Raw genomic sequence first — 14,660 nt, 5'->3', positions numbered from 1 at the left:
CCTATAAAACATTACATCATGAAAAGTATTTAAGTTAAAAATGAAAGAAACATTAATTCAATAATGGTTATTTAGTACAAACTGTCACATGGCATTAGTACATCATTTCATTCATTTAGAACAACTTACGAGTCAAACTCTGGGTGGCAGGCTTGACTAGCTTCGCTATAGCTATTTCTGCTACCCAGCCATACTATACATATTTACTTAGACTTTTGTTCGCCTATTTATTTGTTTGTTTATTCATTTGTTTATTTATTTATACATGTACATTTATTTATTTTCTTACTTTCTACTGTAACTATTTTCACACTGTATAATATGGGAAATAAAACAACAACAACATGACAACACATCTATTTATCGTGGTTCGTCACAGTCAAAAAAGCTATGTACATGGTGAAACTTATATTTCAAATTGACCAATCCAGCGATGGTATGGTGACATTCTAGTTAATATTAATGAAATAGTTCAACATTACCCAATCAGCAAGCGCCTCATTTTAAATACGTGGGGTCGCAGTTGCTATGTCACGTGAAGACATGCGCGCGCATTATGGGCGTGGGCAATGTCTAGCCAATCAATATTGAATATTTAAATTTGAATGAACGCTGAGGATCGGCTTTTACAAATTTGAATAAATACGTTTATAAGAGAAGCCCGGGCTTCGTGCTCTTCGTTGGATGTTATCTGTCCCACTAATGGGCAAATGCGTGAATAATTTATTTCTAAATATAATGCCACAAAAAATACTTATCCGTACACGAGAGATTGCACTCATTTGAATGGAGACTTATTGCAACTATTAAAAATACCTGTTTGTCTGGATTTAGAGATCTGAATTATGCATACAACTTGCCCAGGGATATTTGTGATAATCAGCAACAATGTGCAAGTGAAGTAAAATTGTAAATTAATGGTAAAATTGTACAGGGGATAAAAATCAAACATTATTATGCGTTTTGCATGTAGGAAATAATGTATGAAAAACAGAACAATTAAACCAAAAAAAATAGACGTAGTTCAGCAAAATATTAATAAAAATAAAAATATATCGTGTTGCCCAAACTCTTTGTATTAGAAGATTAGGAGTTTGAGGACGATTTGCTAAAAAAAAAGGTCGAGGCTAATCCTACAACACTTCAAAGCGTGTTCATCATGCGAACCGTGTTCGTTTATTCTTTTTTGACAATCAACAGAACGCCACGATTTTTCATTCAAAGAAGAGCACGATGTGGAACCATTGCAAACGTCTTTTTATAGAAATGTTGATGGGAAATCATGCTGTCACGTTGATTAAGTACTTCGAGTGATTGGCTAGATGTGAGTTGAATGTTTGGAGGCTACGTCTTTAAGCTTTTAAACTTCCCTGTAATTGGCTAAGGTTTGTGAAGTAAATAAACCTGGTCTTGGTCTGTCTTGGCGAGCTCACCACGAGGCAGGCAGTCTTTGGGTGAGAATCTTGGCGGAGTTGTTGGCGAGGCAACCGAGACTAGAAGTTGACACGTATTCTAGATCTCTGTGTGTCTTTGTTCAGCCGAAAAGGTGGCGAATGTAACAAACACTTGTACCTGAGATGGAGGTTTAATAACACGATAATTAAGCCATCATTCTAATATAGTTTCTCGTTTACATGATACACGTGTTATTTGTCTGATATATCAAGATATCTGCACCCAAAAAAATATAATAACAAATGGCACCATCTACAATAGACCATTTTCCTTTCACTTCGAGATCCCTGCAAACGCAAACGTATTTTGGGGGATATTTCAAGCTTAATAATGTGCTGTACACATTTGATGATGGTCAATTTTGATGAAGTAAGGGTATTTAAACGCAATATCCTCCTGCTAAAGATCGACCTTTCAATGTGAGCTACGAAATAAAAAAATCGAGTTCAAATCCAAATCGTTCGATTTTTGCGGCAGACGTTCGGCGCGCGTCTTTCACATAACTCGCGACATAATGCAGTTGAACGGAAAATCAACAGTATGTCGAGGTTCCGCTGCTGCTTAAGTTTTTTGTTATCTTTTTCTAAGTACAATCCTTCTTAACTTGTTCTTACTCGCTACAGATGCATATATATTTTAGGATCCACGATTCACCGACCTAATTGATTTATGCAAAGTAAATATTTACAAAAACTAATTTATTAATTCGCCTTTCAGTTAACTCCCGATGACCACATAAAAGGGTTGTCTTGCAAATAATATAATTATTATAAAAATGATATATTTTAAAAACATATTTGCTCGACAAGATAATTTCTGACATTTGATGTCACAACTTTTGTGCAAATACAAATTACATATTAAGTGTATTTCGCTATTTAAAATCGGATTCCATGTTTAGGACTACACGACAGAGTTGTGTGTCCATCTTCCTATCATAATGGTATTATGGTAATTTAATGCATACATACAGTGCATTTTACCACACAAACCATATTCCATGTTTAGGACTACACGACAGAGTTGTGTGTCCATCTTCCTATCATAATGGTATTATGGTAATTTAATGCATACATACAGTGCATGTTACCACAGAAACCATATTCCATGTTTAGAACTCCATGACAGGGCTATGAGACCATCTTCCTATCATAATGGCATTGTGGCAATTTAATGCATACATACAGTGCATTTTACCACAGAAACCATATTCCATTTTTTTAGGACTACATGACAGGGCTGTGTGACCATCTTCCTATCATAATGGCATTATGGTAATTTAAAGCATACATACAGTGCATGTTACCATGGAAACCATCTACGAACAAAACGAAATTAAAAACCTATGAATAATTAATGCAATTACAGATGGTGGATCGCAACTGATGAGATGTGCGTGGATGATTGCATTTAAGAGCATGTGAATTGAGAGAAGATCACATAGCTAGAATAATCACGCATCTTGAACGAAGTCCGACGGACTTAATTATAAATTAATTATTCATGTACATCATAATTATAATAGAAATATGTATTCCTTTGGCTAATTAGTAATATTTTGTTATGTCGTATTGTTATACAATATTACAGTGTAGTGTATAAATAGACTAGAAGTCAACACCCTGGCATCATTAGCAGGGGAATAACTTTAATTAGGAACAGTGGCAACTAAATTCGTTTTGTTCCATAATTATCAAACGCCCTCAGTATAAATTATTACTGAGCATGCGCATTTACATTCGTTCATTACTAATTTGTGTGAAACTTCAAATAGAATTTTTTTTTGACGATAGAACATTTAATATATTCAACAACTAATAGCTGTTAAATATATTAACGCTTTTAACACCATTCCCCTCTTTCCATCACAAATTCACGAAATAGTCCCGTTTATGGTCTGTATTACCCTTCAGAAGACTTGGACGAAAATGACAAATTTTGTTGTGAATAAAAAATTAATATTGACCCAACCTTTTGCCTATCTCCTCAACATTAGAGTTCATTTCCAGAAATATTGAAGAATTGAAGAAAAAAGTGCAGAAGAATTTGGGCGGGAAAATCTGACGGTGAAAGAAATAAACATATACTGATAGTGTGTTTAGTCGAGTGAAATTGTGAAATTACAAAAGGTAATAGACTGGACGCGTGTTGGTAATATACATCGAACAAAAAGTAATAAAAATGTTGAAAGTAATAAAAAAAAAATTGCGGAATGCCACAAAGAGGTTAATTACAGCAATGCGGCTCGATCACAGATAACAGATATTTCTCACGGAAACATAAAATTATAATTTCTGTACATTAAAATGTTTATCGTATAATATCCATAATATTATGCAAGTCACTTATGCATAAATTAGAAAAAAATGTGAGGTTTGACCCGGGCGCGACTTGCACCAATTACCACCGGTGACTTCTTCGATACCTTCCAATCATCAAAAAATACCTAATTAAAGCTTGGTTACGTCTCAGTTTGTACTCGTTGATCTGCGCACTAGTCAAAGTCGCCATCTTTGTTTATATGAGACCCATATACCTCGCGCATGCGTAGCGCGCGACTACCGCTCCTTAACTCTCATCTTTTTCAATCAACGATTAACCATTTCAACTGCTTTTTTCATGAGTTATATCGATTCTAATGCTATCTCATACAATTTCGATGCGTGTTTGTTGTTCGCCTAGTAATTCTCATTGGTTCATGGCCGGATAAGCAGCCTACGTCACCTACTCGTATGAGCTCAATTCAAATTACCTAAATCCAAAATGTCGGAGATCATGCGGCGCACCGTTTGCGCGGAGGATTCAAAGGCAATACCGATAACAATTTAAAATAGTGTGTTCACGATATCCAATCATCTTTTTGCATTCACGGGAACGCCGCTGATACGGAAATGACAACGATGCAGATTCGATATAAATGACATCTAATGCTCATGGTAACGGGAAATAGTGCGATCTCCGTGAGTTGTCACAAAGGTCGGGGGGGGGGTCATATAATTTCTTGGCGTCATTATTACTGATATTCGTACTTAGCTATTATTATCACGTAGATAAAGGAATAATAAATAGATGTGTGTTGCATGTAAATCGTAAACTGTTTATAAGGAGTTGCAAGCATGTTGTCCATTCACGCCGTCCATACGAAGCTGTCAATCGAAACGTTACTCTACAGACCTAATGAAAAAACAACACATTAAATAAATTCGAGACAGCACAATGTGTTATCTTTATGATCTATCTAGTATCTAGAATGTACAAGGTTAATCTCTATCAATCCATTCGATTTCAAAACATGTCATTCATGCAATATCTTGTGATTCATAGAATTGTCGTGATAATCGTATTAAAAAATATCGGTTCCAGTCTCGCGAAATAATAACAGGGGGTTGTTTCCTTGCGCATGTATGCCCTGAACGGCGTAAGTGATTGTTTTCTCATAGGTAGCATTTGATTCTGACTTACAATGGCGCAGTCGATGAACGATTAAATTCACAAGCCTGCCACGTAGTTTTGTATAGTAATCATATGTACACTTAAACAGTATTTCCTGTCAAAAAAATTCTTCTTTAATATCTATTTTAGTCAGTAATTTAACGAATCAAATCGTGTGATATGCGGCAATAATCACCACATAAAATAACAGTGTGTTTCACAGCAATAACAATAGGAACGCGACATGTGCTCCCCATCACTGTCGCAGACTTTGGCTCCTTGCTTTTCACGTCCGTCCGTAAGAAAGAAATGTTAATACTGCTTCTCGTAGTGCTACACGGTATCCACCGTTCCAAGCGTGAATACAACAATTAATGCCTGTGGTGAACGTAATTATTAAAGTCTGGTCAGTAAGATCAACACAGAACATACATACATAACAATAGAAATGTAGGTGTATCGCGCATCTACAGCTGCTAATAATATTGTATAATTTTATCTTAGTAATTTGTTGTCAATTCATATTTTACCCCATTTATGCATTTTATCGTTTTGTTCGGACTGCTATGTTTTTGTCATTTCTTTTATTGTAATTTTATCATATTATTTCGTAGTCATTTTATTTTATACCCTATTTCTTTATTGTGTTCTCTGTCATTTTTACAGTGGTTTGTTTAATTCTATGTTAATTTTTATATCTATATGCTGTGCATGAAAAACATTTATGGATGTACTGTTCTAAATGAATAAATTACAAATTACAATTACAAATTACGTGAAGCGTAAATTAGGAGCGTAATGTTTTCACCTACGCTATTATTTCTCAAATTAAAAAATTCATACCCAATTTAAAAATTAATTTAGTACGAAAAACAATTAATGAATACTTAACCTGTTATGCTTTCGACCTGCTTTCTAGGTCAATAGTTCATAACGGCATATTGCGGTTATATTTAGGAATACAAATACTTGGAACTGGGGTAACCTACTAATACGGTAGGTATGGATGAAAGGTTCAATAATATTTCACCGCAGAACGTATGATTATATTTTCAACTATGTCACAAGGTTATGAGACCATGTCAAGAACGGGACTACGTTAAGCATAACTAAAATGTACAGGCAAATCTTACAAATCTTACAAACCTGTGAAAAAAAGGTGCCTCGATGTCACTGGATAGTTTTGTGTTAAAATCACTCGGGGGAAAAAATATCACACCCAGCTGAAATTATATATAATAACAATGGCTGTAATTATTCTCCCGCGGTGCAGATACATAAAAGTATATCAGATAAATAGACTCGTATTCTGAGAAGAACTACGCATATTTACTAAGTCATCGCGCATTGAAACCATATATATTCTGCGAAACGTGGGGCACTGAAAGCATATTTATGAAAGGTTTTCAAAAGATAGTGGTAACATTTTGTATTGAAACCTTGTAAACTCATTCGTCTAATAAAGAGAGCCGTAATCTGAAAGAGTCCTTGTTGTGATCTTCCCCAGCAGAAATATTTATAGTGGCTCGAACGTTTTATTTTCTATCTCGTGTTGTGAGACACACTGTGTTACTCTTTGCCGTGTATTTATACTGCGACTAATGGCCAAAGAACTAACACAGCGCACGCAGGATATTACTACGGGAATTACAGAGTGCATGCACCGATACATAATCTATGCTAACCATTTAATGGCTGACGGAACGCAGCTGGTGTGATATGCGAGATTGTCACACAATTGACGCCCACACTGAAAATACTAATGGAATTTAACGACCATGTATGTGACAGTGGTGTTCATTTCAGAATGTGTATGTGTCAAATGTGTGTATTTATATTGAGTATTTTAACCTCATTTACATAGCTTGAGATGCTGTTGGTCGGGACAAATTCGAACGACATATTAGTGATATTTTTGGGTTCCATGCTGGAGAAAATATTGCAAAAGTTCATACTTCTTTTTTCAAGTATATACTAAAAAGGTTACAAGTACTTGGCATATAATGTAAAGGAACTGTTGTTTAGTTTTCGTCTCGATGTGACCTGGTAAATATGTCTGCATCCTTTTGTCTCCTTTAAACAAAGATCGTCCGATAACTTGAATGCTGCCCAATAATGGTCAATAAGTCTGCAATCCTCTTCCAAGCTTGGCACATATGTTTTCCATAAAAAAAAATAATCTGGTTTTAGAAAAAAGTCTATCCTTTATTAATAAGGATTTCCTTAGAAGATTTCTATGCGGGTTTCGTGTTTCTAGTTACAGATTGCGCGTGAAGAGTGGGAAGACGGAAAAAAACATTCCCAGAGAAAGAACATTCTGCATTTTACACATTTCACAGAGTGTGGACGAGGAATATCATTTTAGTTGCGAATGTCCCGTATACAAACTTTTGAGAGAAAGGTTTCTCCCTCTTGCTATTACAAATACACATCATTTATACAATTTATTTCACTTTTGAATTCTCATAACCCCATTTATACTTTATCAAAGTATATATTCTACGGTTTCAAATTAACAGACAGTATTATTTCAAAGATTGACTAAGATGGCATGATCATTCCTTTGTTTTTATGAACTTGTTCTTGTATATAAGGCCAGTGGCCTACAATACTTAAAGGGCGGCAGTCGTCGTGCCGCGTCCTGTTCGATATGGGACTCATAGCGACCTATACAACGCGTGTAAAATACATTACATGAAATTCGAACACGCGCTGGGCGACGACCACCGCGCTTTAATAAAATACGAATACATATATTAAATGCTTACGTAATTGGAATTGCCATGGTATATCGTCATGCATGGTTATTTACTGAAATTTCATGATCGAATAAACACATATGGTGAAATTAAATTCAGACAATTAGTCGTACGCACGTGGGAGGATTTGTTTATGTGCGTGTTTTTTTTGGGGGGGGGGCTGATGTTTTACACAAACATGTCGACGGACTATTAATGTTGAAAGTAAAATTAATAAAGTTCGTTGAGTGTATATACATTTATATAATGTATTGAATAACAGTAAATTACAGTGACATGGGACGGTTATTAGAACGCAATTACCGGTACACGGATAGTTAATTCTGTTTTCTAGTGATAAAGCGCGAATGAATCACGTCGTGTTAAGTTCGATACGGCTTCCACGCTGTTAGTATATTCCCCAATTGAGCTACAAGTATTGATGGAATGAAGATCCAATGTTATGCTGATTCAGTCTCTGAAATCAATCTCGCACCTGAAATATACCATTTGCGTGTGTAAGTGTCACTTGATGTCTGAGTATCATCAAATCCACCATATAAGTCATTGTAGTTTATCGTGTTTGTATAAGTACATCTCTCCCAAACACATCACTACCCAATTTTAAATTGAAGTTCGAGTTCTAGAAACTACAAAAACCCTATTCCGTTTTACAGCATGTGTGTTGCTTGACGCCAAAGTGTCGGGTGCAAAGTGCGGAATTATGATATCAAAAACGTGTTGAGTTGTCAATTTCGTGATCTGACCTACTTAAGGTAGAGAGATGAGAGATGCAGGTTCGTGGGCACTTGGGAGTGATTTTTTTTTTTGCTTATAATTATTATCCAAACAGTAATGGCTATAGACTGTTAACATTTTGTAGAATTGTGAATAATAGAACATACTCAAAAGACGATTTTAAAATATAGATAACAGGTGCAAACATTCTCTCTTTTGAATGCTTAGCAAGATATAGCAAGGCTGTACATAAATAATAAAAAAGAAACATGGTAAAAAAAACGAAATGACGAGATCTCCATATTATGCACTATATTTAACTTTTAACAAAACGATAATACATTTGAATTTGGAATTGTTACAGCCATTTTAATTATGAGCATTAGCAAACTTCTTACTGAGTAAATTGTTATGCACATTAGCACATCCCAGAACTTTAAAAAAATAGCTCCTAGACGCTTTGACCATTTGTTTTGAAATTTTCACAAATGATTGACAATGTGTTTATCTTCAAAACGCCGTCGGGCATTGTTTTTAGTTTAACAGTGTTACAACAATCGTACACACAACTAGCCTGGGTGCTAATCTATGCATAAACTTGAAGTGGTGAAATTTGAGCTGCTGCCCTGCAAAATTGACAACTGGTAGACAGTTTTGAAGACGGCACTTTCGTCATAGTAAGCAGATGTACCCATAAACCAATTTTGACAGGAAACAGAAGCATGGTTTAGGAGCTATTTTTTTAAATCACTTTTGACCAAAAAGGCACATTTTTTTGCATATTTCAAACTACAGTGTCCATAAAAAAATACTAACAAAACTTTAAAATTCATACAATAAGCTTTCCAAAAATATATAGTTTTGTGGACAAGAGAGGTCATCTTGGTTTCCTAATTAACTAATTAAAATACCTTAATGTAAAACTATACTTTACAAAACATCCCAAGGTAAATGAACAATTAAATCTACTTATTAAATTATATTTAAATTGGCTTGTCTGTATATTATGTTTAGAAATGCCCAATTAGTTTCAAAAAGACGGATAATGATTTATATGCAGGATTACGGAGACGACAAAATTCGTTCAAATACAGGTGAAGCTCGCGTCATACATGGATCTTAAAAATAGTTAATAAATAAACGCTGTTCGGACCGATAAATATGATATATTTAAATAACTGTTAAAAATAACTAGACGTTTCGAGCAATGGTTCCTTATCGATAGCATAGAATAAACAAAAAAACATTTACTTCTATGCTATCGATGAAGAGCCATTGCTCGAAACGTCTAGCTATTTTTAATAGTTACTACGATTACCAAATATTATCTACTATATATCATACATGGATCGTGATTGGTTGCAGACTTATTTACATAACGCGTTTTACACGCATTTTGAGTGCGCGCTGCGTGACGACTGGAACGCTTCATAAAGAGCCATTGCTCGAAACGTCTAGCTATTTTTAATAGTTACTACGATTACCAAATATTATCTACTATATATCATACATGGATCGTGATTGGTTGCAGACTATTTACATAACGCGTTTTACACGCATTTTGAGTGCGCGCTGCGTGACGACTGGAACGCTTCATATTTCAGGGTCTCTAGCTATCATGAGGGATTGTAACCGTAAAATAAAGTCTCACGCATAAACTGTGTATCAACGAGCCGATATACTAATAGTGAAAAAAACGCAATGATATAATGGGAAATTAAAGTAACAATTAGTCGTTCAATGCGCGCGCGTAGACGGTAATTATACATCGTAACCTGGCCGCGTTATTTCTTTCCGTGTATGTGTAACGTCATTTGTAAATCACGTTATTGGATAACAGACCTTGCAATATTATCCTTTATTTTAGGATAATTTGGACACTGACTTCGACGCAGGTGGAAAAGTGTCGGTGGGATTGACAGCTACAACTATTGTATCACAATGGACGTGGGCGGCTACTCTGTTGCAGTCATCAACGGTAGCAGCTAAGGTATGTGTTGGTAACACAGTGTGCGAGACTATGCTAATTAGATGCGTGCGCACCAACTTGATTTCTGTGACGATATTATAGATACGTAACTATATATAGGCAACAGTGCTGCATAAACGTGCGCCATCTTGTCAGCTGCAGATCCGGAATCTCTCGAGATCGAGAATTCCACGAGACTTTGTTCCTATAATAACAATGCTATTTAGTGAACAGAATCTTTTTTTATATTAGTGTAAACATTAGAAGTAGTGACACTAAAAACGCTCTATAATAACTTAAACTGACCTGACCTGACCCAGTGAGATAATAACTATCACCCAGACGAGTAGAGCGACAAGTTTAGAAATAAAGGGTATTTTTTTCCGATTGGTCGTTTGCACAAACGATTCTGTGGCTCGGATGACGTCCACAGGTGTAAGGAATTGTATTTAAATAGCGAAACATGCTTAAATGCGTAACCGTTCATTTTTCAGAGTGTAATATTAAAGTTATAGAACCTTTCCCGGATTTTTCTCAACTAATAATATGAAAAACACAAACTGAATCTGAGAAAAAAAAAATCTTAATACCGTTGTCATGTGTTATTGAAAAGGTCGCATAAGTGATACACAGCGTACATGCATCGGAATGGACCACGTATTCACTGGTTCGTGACAGTAAAGCATTTTTTTGTTGTCAAGGTTACCTTCGTACGTGGCTTACATAAATTCAACACTAGACAGAAATTAGTAAGGAACGGAGTTTTTAAATATTCGACGTGATTACTGAACCTTTTATTTATATTAATGACGTATTTGTTGATTGTTTCAACGAATTAGTTAAAAATTAACCTGCCTCTTGACTATGTCTAATACATTACTTGCAATGTCGATACAATGGAAGCAAATAACACCGAATAAACGGCAAGGTAAATACTATGTCAAATTATAGTAAACACGTACTGCGTGCGTGACTAGAACGGGCGCTCGCGTACGGCACCAAATCGCCTAGCTTCACGCCACTACACGTCTTCCCCTCGGCCACCGGACATCTCTGAAAAAGGATGCTTAACAACCGAGCTTATCACGAGCAGAGAACATGAAACCCGTCCAAGCGATCCGCGCCACAATGTAGTTGGATTTCACCGTGATGTCACGCGTTCCAGAAATGTTATTTGTCGGAAACAAATAAAACACATTTTTGATGCTAGAAACACCGGAACTGTTTGCAGGAATAGTGTTTCCACAGTCCCCTTTATAACTCTGCGGTGTTTTACTGTCGACCACGAGTGTAACACCTTCGGTGAAAGGATAAACAACTGGTCAAACCATGGCATGCAAATTACATTTCCCATGATGCACTGGTGCAATCCCACCGATTGAGGAGTCTCGCTTTATTCACGCATGAGTCGGTAGAAAGCGAAGATCATGTAGGTCATGGCAAGCATACTCACTTTCTTTCTTGCAAATTGTGTGACCTAATATGCAGCATGCTATTTTAACAGCTTAAAGCGGGGAATCGTCACCTGCGCATGCGTCAGATGGCCATAGCGTGTCATTGTTTACAAACATGCGTCTACCCATGAGCCTTTGCGTTTTAGCGTGTGTTGTTATCGTCGCTTGCGACTCAATTCCCGCGCGTGCGCTGGTGACAACCCTCCCGCTTGAATATCCAGCTCCTTTGCTGCCCAAGATTGCAATTATAGAGATTTTGTAATTTATTTATTTTTGCTCACTTTGAAAAGAAATTCACGTTCCACGATCACAAAAAAAATGGTTGACCAAACTTTGGCACTGGCGCCACAATCCCCTTGCCCCCCCCTAAAAAAATGCATGGTAAATAATCAAGAGGACAACTTGAAGAACAAAATTACAAATACATCACCGTACATATACTTTACGATATACTGTAAAACATGTTGAAAAAGCAGCATGCAATTTTAGCGAATTGTGGTAAAATTACGTAATAGCGAAATGTTGATTTAGCGAATCTCTCTGGTCGTTGTTGATTTCTTTGTTTGGCGGCCATTTTGAAATCATAATAAAGTCATTTGCGACATCTTGAATTAGCGAATCAGTTCTCTCGCTAAATTCGCGAAACAGACATGCTCGCGAAAAAGACACGTTTTACAAGTACGTGCAGGGATGTCAGGTTTAATACAAGTTGCATCCGACAATGCATTTTTCAGAATCGAATCAAGTGATTTCTGTATGAAACTTGGGATTTACGTATAACAACATTGAGGTCGTCTGCGACATCCGGGTAACCGTGTCGTCATAATTGGTGAACTCCCGTTCACTGCAACATCTCGCGTATTGCGTGGAAGGCGGGGACCGAGTGCTTTCCGCAACAATCGAATGATTGTGCTTCTTTTCACTTAAATATGGCTAGAACGCGGATCATTCAGAGCGGAATATGGCCTCTGGATGCCCTTACGTCATCAAAAATAACCATCATCAAATGTGTACAGTACTTTATTAGGTTACTTCAGGGTTTCGCAAATCCCACGCGAGCCACTACAACTTGATTGTCTTAAAGGCCCAATTCACTTGCCCCGGGCAAGTGTGAATTGGAGGTGTGGCTATTCTAATGCATGGTGTTAATCACTTGCGTAGCCTATGATGCATCCTGTTTCAGCGGTCCAACATCACATGACTTTGATTGACAGTAGTTAATATTCAAAATTAGTAGCGCATCCCTTTCCCCGGTTCATGTTCTTTACTTTTATCCGCCAAAATCTCAGCTCGCACACAATTTATTGTCATAAATATTACACACAGTCACTGCTGTGATATTCATAGTCACATGCATCCACTTTGGCACGACATACATGTAATCGACCTGTAAGTTCGAGAAACCACGTTTTTACCGGAGCTTGGCTGGAGCTGTTTACTACAGCGTGACAAGCAAGGAAATGATCCCTATTGTTTAGGAGCGTATTTATAGTATACCTGGGCCTTTAATAACCAAATCCGCCTCGAATAACATCCACCCAAAAATTACTAACCTCACAGAAGAATATTTAAAATACCGGATGTCATCCAATGTATCAATTATTTTCATGATATAATGAGAAAAACGTCGCATCTGTTCTTTTATTTGTGACTCAAATGTCAGCATCAAATTGTGTGTATTTGAAGAGAAAGCATTCTTTAATGATGGCAAGCCGGAATAGAAAAACATTCGGGGACGAGGATAATGACGTCATAATTGAAGTACACAGTCTTGCAATTCCTGACTGAAGTTTGAAGGATGATGCGTGATGCTGCTCCTCTTGTTGCTTGCAATTTATTGGCAGAGGGAATTGATTGTCGCCGCAGTTTTTGGAGTGTTTGCATCGATGCGTGAGATTTAATAGAAACAGTGCAGAATTCGCTAAAATGTGTTAAATCTGCTTAGACAAGCATGGCAACATCCTCGAGGCAGCATGTAGAAAATAAATCAATCTCGTGTAATATCTTTGCTATTTGTATGCAAATGGTCAAAATGAACAAGTCTTCGTGATATTCACAAAATTCTGATCGCCAGCGTGGCAATTTTAAAGCGGGAGGGTCGTCACCTGAATTGAGTCCCAAGCGACGATAACAACACACGCCAAAAACGCAAAGGCTCATGGGTAGACGCTTGTTTGTAAACAATAACACGCTATGGCAATCTGACGCATGCGCAGGCAACGACTCTCCCGCTTTAACTACGGCCCTCAAGTTACGGGGATATTAGATGCATTGAAACGTCATATCGATGACGGAACATGTCATTTACCATATTTGGACAATGACATCTTACGTGTTCTATCGTCTCTGAACCAGCATAATATGTGACTTTACATTTTGTAACAAAACATCATATAACATTTCCGGTGGTATGTATGAAATAAGTAATTAATGATATTGAAAAAAACATTGGATTGTGAGCCTTATTGTGTTTCTTACCACACCCAGTAAATGTTACATTTGATGTGTACGACACAATTTACTTCACGTATCTAACACTTCTCACAAATGCGATGCAGCCATGTACTACTTGGCAACCACTAAAACACGTGATCATATTTCTCTAAATTTTTCATTGTGGTTGCATTTTAATAGAAACAATATCAAGTATCAATATATCTTCACCAAATGGTAACAAATATATATTAAAACATCAATCATATATCAAATTTATATATTTTTTTTATAACATGGTTGATCGTTTTCCTAGGCTCAAATATGTACATGAATGCTTTACAAATCACATTTCAATTTTCGCACATGTGAACCGCGTTCGAAATTTCACTGATCGGCTGAATACCGATGTTACGTTATGTTTCTATCGTTATGTTTAGT

General features: G+C 36.5%; 1 pseudogene; it reads left to right on the top strand.

Annotated features, from left to right (window-relative positions):
* Positions 1-14,660, top strand: part of LOC100375707 (uncharacterized) — an 80,430-nt pseudogene that overhangs the window by 30,790 nt on the left and 34,980 nt on the right.

The sequence above is a fragment of the Saccoglossus kowalevskii genome, chromosome 20 (assembly GCF_978046115.1).
Source record: "Saccoglossus kowalevskii chromosome 20, keSacKowa6.1, whole genome shotgun sequence".
Taxonomy (NCBI): domain Eukaryota; kingdom Metazoa; phylum Hemichordata; class Enteropneusta; family Harrimaniidae; genus Saccoglossus; species Saccoglossus kowalevskii.
This window is presented reverse-complemented; position numbering and strand designations above follow the sequence as displayed.